A 14,262-nucleotide genomic window follows, 5' to 3' on the forward strand; every position below is an offset into this window, starting at 1 on the left:
GGGTTTCCAGCTAGGGTTTTCAGTTAGGGTTTCAAACTAGGGTTAGGGTTTCCAGCTAGGGTTTTCAGTTAGGGTTTCAAACTAGGGTTAGGGTTTCCAGCTAGGGTTTTCAGTTAGGGTTTCAAACTAGGGTTAGGGTTTCCAGGTAGGTTTTTCAGCTAGGGTTAGGGTTTACAGCTAGGGTTTTCAGTTAGGGTTTCAAACTAGGGTTAGGGTTTCCAGCTAGGGTTTTCAGTTAGGGTTTCAAACTAGGGTTAGGGTTTCCAGCTAGGGTTTTCAGTTAGGGTTTCAAACTAGGGTTAGGGTTTCCAGCTAGGGTTTTCAGTTAGGGTTTACAGCTAGGGTTTCAAACTAGGGTTAGGGTTTCCAGCTAGGGTTTTCAGTTAGGGTTTCAAACTAGGGTTAGGGTTTCCAGCTAGGGTTTTCAGTTAGGGTTTCAAACTAGGGTTAGGGTTTCCAGCTAGGGTTTTCAGTTAGGGTTTCAAACTAGGGTTAGGGTTTCCAGCTAGGGTTTTCAGCTAGGGTTAGGGTTTACAGCTAGGGTTTTCAGTTAGGGTTTCAAACTAGGGTTAGGGTTTCCAGCTAGGGTTTTCAGTTAGGGTTTCAAACTATGGTTAGGGTTTCCAGCTAGGGTTTTCAGTTAGGGTTTCAAGCTAGGGTTAGGGTTTCCAGCTAGGGTTTTCAGTTAGGGTTTCAAACTAGGGTTAGGGTTTCCAGTTAGGGTTTCAAACTAGGGTTAACGTTTCCAGCTAGGGTTTCAAACTAGGGTTAGGGTTTCCAGCTAGGGTTTTCAGTTAGGGTTTCAAACTAGGGTTAGGGTTTCCAGCTAGGGTTTTCAGTTAGGGTTTCAAACTAGGGTTAGGGTTTCCAGCTAGGGTTTTCAGTTAGGGTTTCAAACTAGGGTTAGGGTTTCCAGCTAGGGTTTTCAGTTAGGGTTTCAAACTAGGGTTAGGGTTTCCAGTTAGGGTTTCAAACTAGGGTTAGCGTTTCCAGCTAGGGTTTCAAAATAGGGTTAGGGTTTCCAGCTAGGGTTTTCAGTTAGGGTTTACAGCTAGGGTTTCAAACTAGGGTTAGGGTTTCCAGCTAGGGTTTTCAGTTAGGGTTTCAAAAAAGGGTTAGGGTTTCCAGCTAGGGTTTTCAGTTAGGGTTTCAAACTAGGGTTAGGGTTTCCAGCTAGGGTTTTCAGTTAGGGTTTCAAACTAGGGTTAGGGTTTCCAGCTAGGGTTTTCAGTTAGGGTTTCAAACTAGGGTTAGGGTTTCCAGCTAGGGTTTTCAGCTAGGGTTAGGGTTTACAGCTAGGGTTTTCAGTTAGGGTTTCAAACTAGGGTTAGGGTTTCCAGCTAGGGTTTTCAGTTAGGGTTTCAAACTAGGGTTAGGGTTTCCAGCTAGGGTTTTCAGTTAGGGTTTCAAACTAGGGTTAGGGTTTCCAGTTAGGGTTTCAAACTAGGGTTAGCGTTTCCAGCTAGGGTTTCAAAATAGGGTTAGGGTTTCCAGCTAGGGTTTTCAGTTAGGGTTTAGAGCTAGGGTTTCAAACTAGGGTTAGGGTTTCCAGCTAGGGTTTTCAGTTAGGGTTTCAAACTAGGGTTAGGGTTTACAGCTAGGGTTTTCAGTTAGGGTTTCAAACTAGGGTTAGGGTTTCCAGCTAGGGTTTTCAGTTAGGGTTTCAAACTAGGGTTAGGGTTTCCAGCTAGGGTTTTCAGTTAGGGTTTCAAACTAGGCTTAGGGTTTCCAGCTAGGGTTTTCAGTTAGGGTTTCAAACTAGGGTTAGGGTTTCCAGTTAGGGTTTCAAACTAGGGTTAGCGTTTCCAGCTAGGGTTTCAAACTAGGGTTAGGGTTTCCATTTAGGGTTTCAAAGTAGGGTTAGCGTTTCCAGCTAGGGTTTTCAGTTAGGGTTTCAAACTAGGGTTAGGGTTTCCAGCTAGGGTTTTCAGATAGGGTTTCAAACTAGGGTTAGGGTTTCCAGCTAGGGTTTTCAGTTAGGGTTTCAAACTAGGGTTAGGGTTTCCAGCTAGGGTTTTCAGTTAGGGTTTCAAACTAGGGTTAGGGTTTCCAGCTAGGGTTTTCAGTTAGGGTTTCAAACTAGGGTTAGGGTTTCCAGCTAGGGTTTTCAGTTAGGGTTTCAAACTAGGGTTAGGGTTTCCAGTTAGGGTTTCAAACTAGGGTTAGCGTTTCCAGCTAGGGTTTCAAACTAGGGTTAGGGTTTCCAGTTAGGGTTTCAAACTAGGGTTAGCGTTTCCAGCTAGGGTTTCAAAATAGGGTTAGGGTTTCCAGCTAGGGTTTTCAGTTAGGGTTTCAAACTAGGGTTAGGGTTTCCAGCTAGGGTTTTCAGTTAGGGTTTCAAACTAGGGTTAGGGTTTCCAGGTAGGGTTTTCAGCTAGGGTTAGGGTTTACAGCTAGGGTTTCAAACTAGGGTTAGGGTTTCCAGCTAGGGTTTTCGGTTAGGGTTTCAAACTAGGGTTAGGGTTTCCAGCTAGGGTTTTCAGTTAGGGTTTCAAACTAGGGTTAGGGTTTCCAGTTAGGGTTTTCAGTTAGGGTTTCAAACTAGGGTTAGGGTTTCCAGCTAGGGTTTTCAGTTAGGGTTTCAAACTAGGGTTAGGGTTTCCAGCTAGGGTTTTCAGTTAGGGTTTCAAACTAGGGTTAGGGTTTCCAGCTAGGGTTTTCAGTTAGGGTTTCAAACTAGGGTTAGGGTTTCCAGCTAGGGTTTTCAGTTAGGTTTTCAAACTAGGGTTAGGGTTTCCAGTTAGGGTTTCAAACTAGGGTTAACGTTTCCAGTTAGGGTTTCAAACTAGGGTTAGGGTTTCCAGCTAGGGTTAGGGTTTACAGCTAGGGTTTTCAGTTAGGGTTTCAAACTAGGGTTAGGGTTTCCAGCTAGGGTTTTCAGTTAGGGTTTCAAACTAGGGTTAGGGTTTCCAGCTAGGGTTTTCAGTTAGGGTTTCAAACTAGGGTTAGGGTTTCCAGCTAGGGTTTTCAGTTAGGGTTTCAAACTAGGGTTAGGGTTTCCAGTTAGGGTTTCAAACTAGGGTTAGCGTTTCCAGCTAGGGTTTCAAACTAGGGTTAGGGTTTCCAGTTAGGGTTTCAAACTAGGGTTAGCGTTTCCAGCTAGGGTTTCAAACTAGGGTTAGGGTTTCCAGCTAGGGTTTTCAGTTAGGATTTACAGCTAGGGTTTCAAACTAGGGTTAGGGTTTCCAGCTAGGGTTTTCAGTTAGGGTTTCAAACTAGGGTTAGGGTTTCCAGCTAGGGTATTCAGTTAGGGTTTACAGCTAGGGTTTCAAACTAGGGTTAGGGTTTCCAGCTAGGGTTTTCAGTTAGGGTTTACAGCTAGGGTTTCAAACTAGGGTTAGGGTTTCCAGCTAGGGTTTTCAGTTAGGGTTTCAAACTAGGGTTAGGGTTTCCAGCTAGGGTTTCCAGCTAGGGTTTTCAGTTAGGGTTTCAAACTAGGGTTAGGGTTTCCAGCTAGGGTTTTCAGTTAGGGTTTCAAACTAGGCTTAGGGTTTCCAGCTAGGGTTTTCAGTTAGGGTTTCAAACTAGGGTTAGGGTTTCCAGTTAGGGTTTCAAACTAGGGTTAGCGTTTCCAGCTAGGGTTTTCAGTTAGGATTTACAGCTAGGGTTTCAAACTAGGGTTAGGGTTTCCAGCTAGGGTTTTCAGTTAGGGTTTCAAACTAGGGTTAGGGTTTCCAGCTAGGGTATTCAGTTAGGGTTTACAGCTAGGGTTTCAAACTAGGGTTAGGGTTTCCAGCTAGGGTATTCAGTTAGGGTTTACAGCTAGGGTTTCAAACTAGGGTTAGGGTTTCCAGCTAGGGTTTCCAGCTAGGGTTTTCAGTTAGGGTTTCAAACTAGGGTTAGGGTTTCCAGCTAGGGTTTTCAGTTAGGGTTTACAGCTAGGGTTTCAAACTAGGGTTAGGGTTTCCAGCTAGGGTTTTCAGTTAGGGTTTCAAACTAGGGTTAGGGTTTCCAGCTAGGGTTTTCAGTTAGGGTTTCAAACTAGGGTTAGGGTTTCCAGCTAGGGTTTTCAGTTAGGGTTTCAAACTAGGGTTAGGGTTTCCAGGTAGGGTTTTCAGCTAGGGTTAGGGTTTACAGCTAGGGTTTCAAACTAGGGTTAGGGTTTCCAGCTAGGGTTTTCAGTTAGGGTTTCAAACTAGGGTTAGGGTTTCCAGCTAGGGTTTTCAGTTAGGGTTTCAAACTAGGGTTAGGGTTTCCAGCTAGGGTTTTCAGTTAGGGTTTCAAACTAGGGTTAGGGTTTCCAGCTAGGGTTTTCAGTTAGGGTTTCAAACTAGGCTTAGGGTTTCCAGCTAGGGTTTTCAGTTAGGGTTTCAAACTAGGCTTAGGGTTTCCAGCTAGGGTTTTCAGTTAGGGTTTCAAACTAGGGTTAGGGTTTCCAGTTAGGGTTTCAAACTAGGGTTAGCGTTTCCAGCTAGGGTTTCAAACTAGGGTTAGGGTTTCCATTTAGGATTTCAAACTAGGGTTAGCGTTTCCAGCTAGGGTTTTCAGTTAGGGTTTCAAACTAGGGTTAGGGTTTCCAGCTAGGGTTTTCAGTTAGGGTTTCAAACTAGGGTTAGGGTTTCCAGTTAGGGTTTCAAACTAGGGTTAACGTTTCCAGCTAGGGTTTCAAACTAGGGTTAGGGTTTCCAGCTAGGGTTTTCAGTTAGGGTTTCAAACTAGGGTTAGGGTTTCCAGCTAGGGTTTTCAGTTAGGGTTTCAAACTAGGGTTAGGGTTTCCAGGTAGGGTTTTCAGCTAGGGTTAGGGTTTACAGCTAGGGTTTCAAACTAGGGTTAGGATTTCCAGCTAGGGTTTTCGGTTAGGGTTTCAAACTAGGGTTAGGGTTTCCAGCTAGGGTTTTCAGTTAGGGTTTCAAACTAGGGTTAGGGTTTCCAGTTAGGGTTTTCAGTTAGGGTTTCAAACTAGGGTTAGGGTTTCCAGCTAGGGTTTTCAGTTAGGGTTTCAAACTAGGGTTAGGGTTTCCAGCTAGGGTTTTCTGTTAGGGTTTCAAACTAGGGTTAGGGTTTCCAGCTAGGGTTTTCAGTTAGGGTTTCAAACTAGGGTTAGGGTTTCCAGCTAGGGTTTTCAGTTAGGTTTTCAAACTAGGGTTAGGGTTTCCAGTTAGGGTTTCAAACTAGGGTTAACGTTTCCAGTTAGGGTTTCAAACTAGGGTTAGGGTTTCCAGCTAGGGTTAGGGTTTACAGCTAGGGTTTTCAGTTAGGGTTTCAAACTAGGGTTAGGGTTTCCAGCTAGGGTTTTCAGTTAGGGTTTCAAACTAGGGTTAGGGTTTCCAGCTAGGGTTTTCAGTTAGGGTTTCAAACTAGGGTTAGGGTTTCCAGCTAGGGTTTTCAGTTAGGGTTTCAAACTAGGGTTAGGGTTTCCAGTTAGGGTTTCAAACTAGGGTTAGCGTTTCCAGCTAGGGTTTCAAACTAGGGTTAGGGTTTCCAGTTAGGGTTTCAAACTAGGGTTAGCGTTTCCAGCTAGGGTTTCAAACTAGGGTTAGGGTTTCCAGCTAGGGTTTTCAGTTAGGATTTACAGCTAGGGTTTCAAACTAGGGTTAGGGTTTCCAGCTAGGGTTTTCAGTTAGGGTTTCAAACTAGGGTTAGGGTTTCCAGCTAGGGTATTCAGTTAGGGTTTACAGCTAGGGTTTCAAACTAGGGTTAGGGTTTCCAGCTAGGGTTTTCAGTTAGGGTTTACAGCTAGGGTTTCAAACTAGGGTTAGGGTTTCCAGCTAGGGTTTTCAGTTAGGGTTTCAAACTAGGGTTAGGGTTTCCAGCTAGGGTTTTCAGTTAGGGTTTACAGCTAGGGTTTCAAACTAGGGTTAGGGTTTCCAGCTAGGGTTTTCAGTTAGGGTTTCAAACTAGGGTTAGGGTTTCCAGCTAGGGTTTTCAGTTAGGGTTTCAAACTAGGGTTAGGGTTTCCAGGTAGGGTTTTCAGCTAGGGTTAGGGTTTACAGCTAGGGTTTCAAACTAGGGTTAGGGTTTCCAGCTAGGGTTTTCAGTTAGGGTTTCAAACTAGGGTTAGGGTTTCCAGCTAGGGTTTTCAGTTAGGGTTTCAAACTAGGGTTAGGGTTTCCAGCTAGGGTTTTCAGTTAGGGTTTCAAACTAGGGTTAGGGTTTCCAGCTAGGGTTTTCAGTTAGGGTTTCAAACTAGGGTTAGGGTTTCCAGCTAGGGTTTTCAGTTAGGGTTTCAAACTAGGCTTAGGGTTTCCAGCTAGGGTTTTCAGTTAGGGTTTCAAACTAGGGTTAGGGTTTCCAGTTAGGGTTTCAAACTAGGGTTAGCGTTTCCAGCTAGGGTTTCAAACTAGGGTTAGGGTTTCCATTTAGGATTTCAAACTAGGGTTAGCGTTTCCAGCTAGGGTTTTCAGTTAGGGTTTCAAACTAGGGTTAGGGTTTCCAGCTAGGGTTTTCAGATAGGGTTTCAAACTAGGGTTAGGGTTTCCAGCTAGGGTTTTCAGTTAGGGTTTCAAACTAGGGTTAGGGTTTCCAGTTAGGGTTTCAAACTAGGGTTAACGTTTCCAGCTAGGGTTTCAAACTAGGGTTAGGGTTTCCAGCTAGGGTTTTCAGTTAGGGTTTCAAACTAGGGTTAGGGTTTCCAGCTAGGGTTTTCAGTTAGGGTTTCAAACTAGGGTTAGGGTTTCCAGGTAGGGTTTTCAGCTAGGGTTAGGGTTTACAGCTAGGGTTTCAAACTAGGGTTAGGGTTTCCAGCTAGGGTTTTCGGTTAGGGTTTCAAACTAGGGTTAGGGTTTCCAGCTAGGGTTTTCAGTTAGGGTTTCAAACTAGGGTTAGGGTTTCCAGTTAGGGTTTTCAGTTAGGGTTTCAAACTAGGGTTAGGGTTTCCAGCTAGGGTTTTCAGTTAGGGTTTCAAACTAGGGTTAGGGTTTCCAGCTAGGGTTTTCAGTTAGGGTTTCAAACTAGGGTTAGGGTTTCCAGCTAGGGTTTTCAGTTAGGGTTTCAAACTAGGGTTAGGGTTTCCAGCTAGGGTTTTCAGTTAGGTTTTCAAACTAGGGTTAGGGTTTCCAGTTAGGGTTTCAAACTAGGGTTAACGTTTCCAGTTAGGGTTTCAAACTAGGGTTAGGGTTTCCAGCTAGGGTTAGGGTTTACAGCTAGGGTTTTCAGTTAGGGTTTCAAACTAGGGTTAGGGTTTCCAGCTAGGGTTTTCAGTTAGGGTTTCAAACTAGGGTTAGGGTTTCCAGCTAGGGTTTTCAGTTAGGGTTTCAAACTAGGGTTAGGGTTTCCAGCTAGGGTTTTCAGTTAGGGTTTCAAACTAGGGTTAGGGTTTCCAGTTAGGGTTTCAAACTAGGGTTAGCGTTTCCAGCTAGGGTTTCAAACTAGGGTTAGGGTTTCCAGTTAGGGTTTCAAACTAGGGTTAGCGTTTCCAGCTAGGGTTTCAAACTAGGGTTAGGGTTTCCAGCTAGGGTTTTCAGTTAGGATTTACAGCTAGGGTTTCAAACTAGGGTTAGGGTTTCCAGCTAGGGTTTTCAGTTAGGGTTTCAAACTAGGGTTAGGGTTTCCAGCTAGGGTATTCAGTTAGGGTTTACAGCTAGGGTTTCAAACTAGGGTTAGGGTTTCCAGCTAGGGTTTTCAGTTAGGGTTTATAGCTAGGGTTTCAAACTAGGGTTAGGGTTTCCAGCTAGGGTTTTCAGTTAGGGTTTCAAACTAGGGTTAGGGTTTCCAGCTAGGGTTTTCAGTTAGGGTTTCAAACTAGGGTTAGGGTTTCCAGCTAGGGTTTTCAGTTAGGGTTTCAAACTAGGGTTAGGGTTTCCAGCTAGGGTTTTCAGTTAGGGTTTCAAACTAGGGTTAGGGTTTCCAGCTAGGGTTTTCAGTTAGGGTTTCAAACTAGGGTTAGGGTTTCCAGCTAGGGTTTTCAGTTAGGGTTTCAAACTAGGGTTAGGGTTTCCAGCTAGGGTTTTCAGTTAGGGTTTCAAACTAGGGTTAGGGTTTCCAGTTAGGGTTTCAAACTAGGGTTAGCGTTTCCAGCTAGGGTTTCAAACTAGGGTTAGGGTTTCCAGCTAGGGTTTTCAGTTAGGGTTTACAGCTAGGGTTTCAAACTAGGGTTAGGGTTTTCAGCTAGGGTTTCAAACTAGGGTTAGGGTTTCCAGTTAGGGTTTCAAACTAGGGTTAGGGTTTCCAGCTAGGGTTTTCAGTTAGGGTTTCAAACTAGGGTTAGGGTTTCCAGCTAGGGTTTTCAGTTAGGGTTTCAAACTAGGGTTAGGGTTTCCAGCTAGGGTTTTCAGTTAGGGTTTCAAACTAGGGTTAAGGTTTCCAGCTAGGGTTTTCAGTTAGGGTTTAAAACTAGGGTTAGGGTTTCCAGTTAGGGTTTTCAGTTAGGGTTTCAAACTAGGGTTAGGGTTTCCAGTTAGGGTTTCAAACTAGGGTTAGCGTTTCCAGCTAGGGTTTCAAACTAGGGTTAGGGTTTCCAGCTAGGGTTTTCAGTTAGGGTTTCAAACTAGGGTTAGGGTTTCCAGCTAGGGTTTTCAGTTAGGGTTTCAAACTAGGGTTAGGGTTTCCAGCTAGGGTTTTCAGTTAGGGTTTCAAACTAGGGTTAGGGTTTCCAGTTAGGGTTTCAAACTAGGGTTAGCGTTTCCAGCTAGGGTTTCAAACTAGGGTTAGGGTTTCCAGCTAGGGTTTTCAGTTAGGGTTTACAGCTAGGGTTTTCAGTTAGGGTTTCAAACTAGGGTTAGGGTTTCCAGCTAGGGTTTTCAGTTAGGGTTTCAAACTAGGGTTAGGGTTTCCAGCTAGGGTTTCAAACTAGGGTTAGGGTTTCCAGTTAGGGTTTCAAACTAGGGTTAGCGTTTCCAGCTAGGGTTTCAAACTAGGGTTAGGGTTTCCAGCTAGGGTTTTCAGTTAGGGTTAGGGTTTCCAGCTAGGGTTTTCAGTTAGGGTTTCAAACTAGGGTTAGGGTTTCCAGGTAGGGTTTTCAGCTAGGGTTAGGGTTTACAGCTTGGGTTTCAAACTAGGGTTAGGGTTTCCAGCTAGGGTTTTCAGTTAGGGTTTCAAACTAGGGTTAGGGTTTCCAGCTAGGGTTTTCAGTTAGGGTTTCAAACTAGGGTTAGGGTTTCCAGTTAGGGTTTCAAACTAGGGTTAGCGTTTCCAGCTAGGGTTTCAAACTAGGGTCAGGGTTTCCAGCTAGGGTTTTCAGTTAGGGTTTCAAACTAGGGTTAGGGTTTCCAGCTAGGGTTTTCAGTTAGGGTTTCAAACTAGGGTTAGGGTTTCCAGCTAGGGTTTTCAGTTAGGGTTTCAAACTAGGGTTAGGGTTTCCAGCTAGGGTTTTCAGTTAGGGTTTCAAACTAGGGTTAGGGTTTCCAGCTAGGGATTTCAGTTAGGGTTTCAAACTAGGGTTAGGGTTTCCAGCTGGGGTTTTCAGTTAGGGTTTCAAACTAGGGTTAGGGTTTCCAGTTAGGGTTTCAAACTAGGGTTAGCGTTTCCAGCTAGGGTTTCAAACTAGGGTTAGGGTTTCCAGCTAGGGTTTTCAGTTAGGGTTTACAGCTAGGGTTTCAAACTAGGGTTAGGGTTTCAAACTAGGGTTAGGGTTTCCAGCTAGGGTTTCCAGCTAGGGTTTCAAACTAGGGTTAGGGTTTCCAGCTAGGGTTTTCAGTTAGGGTTTACAGCTAGGGTTTCAAACTAGGGTTAGGGTTTCAAACTAGGGTTAGGGTTTCCAGCTAGGGTTTCCAGCTATGGTTTCAAACTAGGGTTAGGGTTTCCAGCTAGGGTTTTCAGTTAGGGTTTCAAACTAGGGTTAGCGTTTCCAGCTAGGGTTTTCAGCTAGGGTTTCAAACTAGGGTTAGGGTTTCCAGCTAGGGTTTTCAGCTAGGGTTAGGGTTTACAGCTAGGGTTTTCAGTTAGAGTTTCAAACTAGGGTTAGGGTTTCCAGCTAGGGTTTTCAGTTAGGGTTTCAAACTAGCGTTAGGGTTTCCAGCTAGGGTTTTCAGTTAGGGTTTCAAACTAGGGTTAGGGCTTCCAGCTAGGGTTTTCAGCTAGGGTTAGGGTTTACAGCTAGGGTTTTCAGTTAGGGTTTCAAACTAGGGTTAGGGTTTCCAGCTAGGGTTTTCAGTTAGGGTTTCAAACTAGGGTTAGGGTTTCCAGCTAGGGTTTTCAGTTAGGGTTTCAAACTAGGGTTAGGGTTTCCAGCTAGGGTTTTCAGCTAGGGTTAGGGTTTACAGCTAGGGTTTTCAGTTAGGGTTTCAAACTAGGGTTAGGGTTTCCAGCTAGGGTTTTCAGTTAGGGTTTCAAACTAGGGTTAGGGTTTCCAGCTAGGGTTTTCAGTTAGGGTTTCAAACTAGGGTTAGGGTTTCCAGCTAGGGTTTTCAGTTAGGGTTTCAAACTAGGGTTAGGGTTTCCAGTTAGGGTTTCAAACTAGGGTTAGCGTTTCCAGCTAGGGTTTCAAACTAGGGTTAGGGTTTCCAGTTAGGGTTTCAAACTAGGGTTAGCGTTTCCAGCTAGGGTTTCAAACTAGGGTTAGGGTTTCCAGCTAGGGTTTTCAGTTAGGGTTTACAGCTAGGGTTTCAAACTAGGGTTAGGGTTTCCAGCTAGGGTTTTCAGTTAGGGTTTCAAACTAGGTTTAGGGTTTCCAGCTAGGGTTTTCAGTTAGGGTTTCAAACTAGGGTTAGGGTTTCCAGCTAGGGTTTTCAGTTAGGGTTTCAAACTAGGGTTAGGGTTTCCAGCTAGGGTTTTCAGTTAGGGTTTCAAACTAGGGTTAGGGTTTCCAGTTAGGGTTTTCAGTTAGGGTTTCAAACTAGGGTTAGGGTTTCCAGCTAGGGTTTTCAGCTAGGGTTAGGGTTTACAGCTAGGGTTTACAGCTAGGGTTTCAAACTAGGGTTAGGGTTTCCAGCTAGGGTTTTCAGTTAGGGTTTCAAACTAGGGTTAGGGTTTCCAGCTAGGATTTTCAGTTAGGGTTTCAAACTAGGGTTAGGGTTTCCAGCTAGGGTTTTCAGTTAGGGTTTCAAACTAGGGTTAGGGTTTCCAGCTAGGGTTTTCAGTTAGGGTTTCAAACTAGGGTTAGGGTTTCCAGTTAGGGTTTTCAGTTAGGGTTTCAAACTAGGGTTAGGGTTTCCAGCTAGGGTTTTCAGCTAGGGTTAGGGTTTACAGCTAGGGTTTTCAGTTAGAGTTTCAAACTAGGGTTAGGGTTTCCAGCTAGGGTTTTCAGTTAGGGTTTCAAACTAGGGTTAGGGTTTCCAGCTAGGGTTTTCAGTTAGGGTTTCAAACTAGGGTTAGGGTTTCCAGCTAGGGTTTTCAGCTAGGGTTAGGGTTTCCAGCTAGGGTTTTCAGTTAGGGTTTCAAACTAGGGTTAGTGTTTCCAGCTAGGGTTTCAAACTAGGGTTAGGGTTTCCAGTTAGGGTTTCAAACTAGAGTTAGCGTTTCCAGCTAGGGTTTCAAACTAGGGTTAGGGTTTCCAGCTAGGGTTTTCAGTTAGGGTTTACAGCTAGGGTTTCAAACTAGGGTTAGGGTTTCCAGCTAGGGTTTTCAGTTAGGGTTTCAAACTAGGGTTAGGGTTTCCAGTTAGGGTTTCAAACTAGGGTTAGGGTTTCCAGCTAGGGTTTTCAGTTAGGGTTTACAGCTAGGGTTTCAAACTAGGGTTAGGGTTTCCAGCTAGGGTTTCAAACTAGGGTTAGGGTTTCCAGCTAGGGTTTTCAGTTAGGGTTTCAAACTAGGGTTAGGGTTTCCAGCTAGGGTTTTCAGTTAGGGTTTCAAACTAGGGTTAGGGTTTCCAGTTAGGGTTTCAAACTAGGGTTAGCGTTTCCAGCTAGGGTTTCAAACTAGGGTTAGGGTTTCCAGTTAGGGTTTCAAACTAGGGTTAGCGTTTCCAGCTAGGGTTTCAAACTAGGGTTAGGGTTTCCAGCTAGGGTTTTCAGTTAGGATTTACAGCTAGGGTTTCAAACTAGGGTTAGGGTTTCCAGCTAGGGTTTTCAGTTAGGGTTTCAAACTAGGGTTAGGGTTTCCAGCTAGGGTATTCAGTTAGGGTTTACAGCTAGGGTTTCAAACTAGGGTTAGGGTTTCCAGCTAGGGTTTTCAGTTAGGGTTTACAGCTAGGGTTTCAAACTAGGGTTAGGGTTTCCAGCTAGGGTTTTCAGTTAGGGTTTCAAACTAGGGTTAGGGTTTCCAGCTAGGGTTTTCAGTTAGGGTTTACAGCTAGGGTTTCAAACTAGGGTTAGGGTTTCCAGCTAGGGTTTTCAGTTAGGGTTTCAAACTAGGGTTAGGGTTTCCAGCTAGGGTTTTCAGTTAGGGTTTCAAACTAGGGTTAGGGTTTCCAGGTAGGGTTTTCAGCTAGGGTTAGGGTTTACAGCTAGGGTTTCAAACTAGGGTTAGGGTTTCCAGCTAGGGTTTTCAGTTAGGGTTTCAAACTAGGGTTAGGGTTTCCAGCTAGGGTTTTCAGTTAGGGTTTCAAACTAGGGTTAGGGTTTCCAGCTAGGGTTTTCAGTTAGGGTTTCAAACTAGGGTTAGGGTTTCCAGCTAGGGTTTTCAGTTAGGGTTTCAAACTAGGGTTAGGGTTTCCAGCTAGGGTTTTCAGTTAGGGTTTCAAACTAGGCTTAGGGTTTCCAGCTAGGGTTTTCAGTTAGGGTTTCAAACTAGGGTTAGGGTTTCCAGTTAGGGTTTCAAACTAGGGTTAGCGTTTCCAGCTAGGGTTTCAAACTAGGGTTAGGGTTTCCATTTAGGATTTCAAACTAGGGTTAGCGTTTCCAGCTAGGGTTTTCAGTTAGGGTTTCAAACTAGGGTTAGGGTTTCCAGCTAGGGTTTTCAGATAGGGTTTCAAACTAGGGTTAGGGTTTCCAGCTAGGGTTTTCAGTTAGGGTTTCAAACTAGGGTTAGGGTTTCCAGTTAGGGTTTCAAACTAGGGTTAACGTTTCCAGCTAGGGTTTCAAACTAGGGTTAGGGTTTCCAGCTAGGGTTTTCAGTTAGGGTTTCAAACTAGGGTTAGGGTTTCCAGCTAGGGTTTTCAGTTAGGGTTTCAAACTAGGGTTAGGGTTTCCAGGTAGGGTTTTCAGCTAGGGTTAGGGTTTACAGCTAGGGTTTCAAACTAGGGTTAGGGTTTCCAGCTAGGGTTTTCAGTTAGGGTTTCAAACTAGGGTTAGGGTTTCCAGCTAGGGTTTTCAGTTAGGGTTTCAAACTAGGGTTAGGGTTTCCAGCTAGGGTTTTCAGTTAGGGTTTCAAACTAGGGTTAGGGTTTCCAGCTAGGGTTTTCAGTTAGGGTTTCAAACTAGGGTTAGGGTTTCCAGCTAGGGTTTTCAGTTAGGGTTTCAAACTAGGCTTAGGGTTTCCAGCTAGGGTTTTCAGTAAGGGTTTCAAACTAGGGTTAGGGTTTCCAGTTAGGGTTTCAAACTAGGGTTAGCGTTTCCAGCTAGGGTTTCAAACTAGGGTTAGGGTTTCCATTTAGGATTTCAAACTAGGGTTAGCGTTTCCAGCTAGGGTTTTCAGTTAGGGTTTCAAACTAGGGTTAGGGTTTCCAGCTAGGGTTTTCAGATAGGGTTTCAAACTAGGGTTAGGGTTTCCAGCTAGGGTTTTCAGTTAGGGTTTCAAACTAGGGTTAGGGTTTCCAGTTAGGGTTTCAAACTAGGGTTAACGTTTCCAGCTAGGGTTTCAAACTAGGGTTAGGGTTTCCAGCTAGGGTTTTCAGTTAGGGTTTCAAACTAGGGTTAGGGTTTCCAGCTAGGGTTTTCAGTTAGGGTTTCAAACTAGGGTTAGGGTTTCCAGGTAGGGTTTTCAGCTAGGGTTAGGGTTTACAGCTAGGGTTTCAAACTAGGGTTAGGGTTTCCAGCTAGGGTTTTCGGTTAGGGTTTCAAACTAGGGTTAGGGTTTCCAGCTAGGGTTTTCAGTTAGGGTTTCAAACTAGGGTTAGGGTTTCCAGTTAGGGTTTTCAGTTAGGGTTTCAAACTAGGGTTAGGGTTTCCAGCTAGGGTTTTCAGTTAGGGTTTCAAACTAGGGTTAGGGTTTCCAGCTAGGGTTTTCAGTTAGGGTTTCAAACTAGGGTTAGGGTTTCCAGCTAGGGTTTTCAGTTAGGGTTTCAAACTAGGGTTAGGGTTTCCAGCTAGGGTTTTCAGTTAGGTTTTCAAACTAGGGTTAGGGTTTCCAGTTAGGGTTTCAAACTAGGGTTAACGTTTCCAGTTAGGGTTTCAAACTAGGGTTAGGGTTTCCAGCTAGGGTTAGGGTTTCCAGCTAGGGTTTTCAGTTAGGGTTTCAAACTAGGGTTAGGGTTTCCAGCTAGGGTTTTCAGTTAGGGTTTCAAACTAGGGTTAGGGTTTCCAGCTAGGGTTTTCAGTTAGGGTTTCAAACTAGGGTTAGGGTTTCCAG

This window comes from Filicampus tigris, chromosome 2 (assembly GCF_054856515.1).
Source record: "Filicampus tigris isolate MCC_2025a chromosome 2, RoL_Ftig_1.0, whole genome shotgun sequence".
NCBI lineage: Eukaryota > Metazoa > Chordata > Actinopteri > Syngnathiformes > Syngnathidae > Filicampus > Filicampus tigris.